At 41.1% G+C, this 3,619-nt stretch overlaps 1 pseudogene; it reads right to left on the bottom strand.

The window, feature by feature from the left end:
- Positions 1–560: 560 nt before the first annotated feature.
- On the bottom strand, positions 561–2,210 carry LOC122725635 (annotated as a pseudogene).
- Between the last annotated feature and the right edge of the window lie 1,409 nt (positions 2,211–3,619).

Below are 3,619 nucleotides of genomic sequence, written 5' to 3'. Positions count from 1 at the left end.
ATAGTTCAATTTAAAAATAAAAATACAGACATTATTTTGAATGAGATAACAAAATGCTAAAACATTTGATTTTATAGTTTGCTAAATAATTTTCTAATAAACCATCCATCCAAAGGAATCTCTATTTACAGATGTAAAGAATAGTAAGACTTTTTCCATTATATATATTTATATATATGTATACACACACACACATATATATATATATATATATGTATGTGTGTGTGTGTATGTATGTATTTGTATAGATATAGAACCCAAGAGAAGACGTGTTCTGTACCTTGGCAGTGGCACTGTAGAGAAAGTATGCATACAGTTTGATCCAGAGTTTAGAAATTTTTTCAAAGCTTGAATTGATTCTTAAAACTGAAGCCAAGCTCTAGTGACTGCCACCGAGAGCAAAGGAGACTTGTCCTGTCTTAATTGTTCACCTGCATCAGTAAATCCAGAATCCCTGAGATAGGAACCACTGCAAAGAGAAGGGAGGGCCCCCCAACGCTCCCTGCCACTTACGGCCCGTGGCGGAGAAGGCAGTGCAGATGCTGTCTCTTCTCTGAAGGTCAATGTTTGCTGGCTCTGAGTCACAGTAATGGCTCATCATAGACACAACACTCCATCTTCATGGAATAACCTGGTTTCCCCCTGGATATCTTTCTTCTTCCTTTCTCGAGCTTCAGCTCTCTGCCTCTCTTCCAGTCTGTGCTTTACTTCTGTGGCTGCATCAATGTCTCTGATTTTCAAATTGTAAGTGTCATCCTTCCAGAGGCAGCGTGACTCATACTCATTCGTGTCTTCCAGCTTCCTCACTTTCTTCTTAATGATAGGCATCTTCTTGGTATCAATGAAGACTGTATTCTCCCCTGTTGTATATTTCACATACATGACACCCTTCAACTGAGCAAAAGGACTTCTTGCCATTTGGAGGGAAAATTTCAGCTGTGATTCTGTGCTTCTTGCTCTCATAGAAAGGCTTTGTGTGAAAGATGATGTTGGCGCTATACCCCGTCTTAGAGCAGTTAATACTGCATTCTCCTCCCAGCTCTACCCAGGGGACCGGGAGAATAGACCTTCCATAACCATTGGGGAAGGTGAGAATATAATGCTCATCATAATCAAGACAAGTGACACAACCTTGTCCTACGTTGTGAACGCCAATGGACATTCCCAAGTATTTGGATTTGGTCCTTATGTGCGCATTGAACTGGATCCTCTTGCTAAAGCACTCGGCATAAAAAGCTGAAATGGGCGAGTGATGGGAAACCTGCTCTGCCACAAAGGTGACACAGTTTTTGGAGCCCCAGGGCACAGGGCCTTCAGACATCGGCTCCACATTCACTTCTTTCTCTATGGGCACTGGAAAATTTCCCCCAGAATGGGGTTGTACGGCTTTTTGGCCATAGACCCTTTCCTTCCCGCATGGAAGGCCGAAAGTTACCACCTGACGACCTGCACCATTCAGTCCTTCAGGTCCTTCTGGTCGCTGATGCTCACAAACAAATGTGGATGTGCAAAAAAGTCAGCATACGTCTCCAAAAGTGATCTTCTTTCGAGAATAAATGTTGGGAGAACCACCTTGGTAAGATCCATTCCTAGCCTAACTTGGGATAAGAGGTACATGATGACAAGCTTATGCTCTTCCACAGAACCAGCCTCTCCATCATCGTCTCGGTCATCATTGTGATTCAAACAGGTCAGTGTCACTCATTCCATTGGAGATGGAGGAAATGAGGGAGTCCGTGGTATCGGGGTGTTTTAAGCTGTTCCCTGAACTGCTGGGGGCAAGACTAAGGCCAATCCTGGGGACGAGCTGCTTTGATGGAATTCATCGGCATCATAGAATTCATTTTCCCTGCTAGAATAGGAAAACTCTGGGACTGTGTTGGAGACAAGTTGACATGGCTTGGAGATGTCAGACTGTTACTAGGTGCTGAATGCTCACTTCCTGTGCTGTTGGGTGTTGGGTTCTGAGGATGTCCCAAAGAAGTGACTCCAGGTCCAACAGGTAGGGAGGATGGATGTGGCTCTGATTTATACAACGGGGCAAACTCTGTGGGTAAGACAGTCTGGGTAGGCATTGTGCTGATTACTGATTCCAAGGGATTAGGCTGATATATTGTATCTACAGAGTTGATGGTACTTTTAGCAATCTGCAGCAACACAATGCAGTGTTTAATTGATTCTATCATGTTATTTGTGGTTTCTGAGAGTCAGAATTTTTCTTTCTCTGTTCATCATCTTTGCAGTTTTGAAGCTTGTTATCAAATAGCTTCAGCTGATCGATCAAAATTTGCAAATATGCATCAACCTCTATCGGTTTCTTTCTTATCAAAGTCCTGAATGCTGGGAACAAATCCAGAATCTACACCGCTGCAGGCGACCTTCAGTAGATACATCCCGCAACAGAGGCGGCACTCAGGCCGCCTGAGTTTCGTCCCGGCCGGCTGGGGGCAGCCAAGGGCCTTGGTATTTATTTTGATCTTAATTCTAAGAAAGGTCTCCTTGCTTCTCTAATAGCTAGCATAAATTTTATATTTAGTAGGAGAATATGAGTTTACATAATTCACATTTCTCAATCCAAATCCAAGTACCAAAAACTTTAGTTGAAAGGCTCATTAGTGATGAAAATACATAAATAGGTTTCAGTGATGAAATCTGTTCTTGACAGAATTTAACTTACACCTTCCTGGCAATGTTATGTCCTTTGATTCAAATTAGAAAACATTTAGAGGAAAGTCAACATTAAGCTTGGCATTAGGTGCTGTTGTGAATTGGTGAATCTTAGAATTTAAAATTTATCAAATTGAAATCTAATACCACCTCCCCTTTTGACTGAATTTCCTCCACAGCACAATATTCTGTTAAATTTAACAAAGAATGAAAAGAAAAGAAACAAGCATTCATAAAGTATCTACTGTATGCCAGATACTGTATTGAGAAATTTTAAAATATGATCTCATTTGCTCCTCTCAACAAACCTGAGAGGAAGATTCTAAGTTAATTCCCCCATTAGAAGAAGCTGAGGGAAACATATGTTAATAGACTTGTACAGGGTCACATAGCTAGAAAGTGTGTAAAGCCAGATTTGAGCACCTCCTCTCCCCTCGCAAAACACTTTCTGGTTTTGGAAATATAATGAAACCAATGTTACCATCATTACTGAAATAGTCTGCATTTTACTCCTTTACAACTTCATTCATTCCCCCTGTAATTTTGAAAGTCAAAATTTACCCTGTCTGACTACTACTACTCAATATGTATTGGACTCTTTGTGAATATAAGTTCATGGAGTTTAGGAACTATCTTCAACTGTTTTTTTTTTTTAATTTATGTATCTTTAGGTTTTCTCATAGTGCTAGGTGGATAGCAAGTATTTTTTTTATTTAATACAAAATATGTGTATGTATATTAATATGACTGTAAAAGAAGCAGTGTTGGATGAAGTGTTGGTCCAGAAGTCTGGAAGACCTGAGTTAAAAGTCTGCCTCTGTTGGGGCAGCTAGATGGCGCAGTGGATAAAGCACTGGCCCTGGATTCAGGAGTACCTGAGTTCACGTCCGGCCTCAGACACTGAACACTTACTAGCTGTGTGACCCTGGGCAAGTCACTTAACCCCAATTGC

This window comes from Dromiciops gliroides, chromosome 4 (assembly GCF_019393635.1).
Source record: "Dromiciops gliroides isolate mDroGli1 chromosome 4, mDroGli1.pri, whole genome shotgun sequence".
NCBI lineage: Eukaryota > Metazoa > Chordata > Mammalia > Microbiotheria > Microbiotheriidae > Dromiciops > Dromiciops gliroides.
This window is presented reverse-complemented; position numbering and strand designations above follow the sequence as displayed.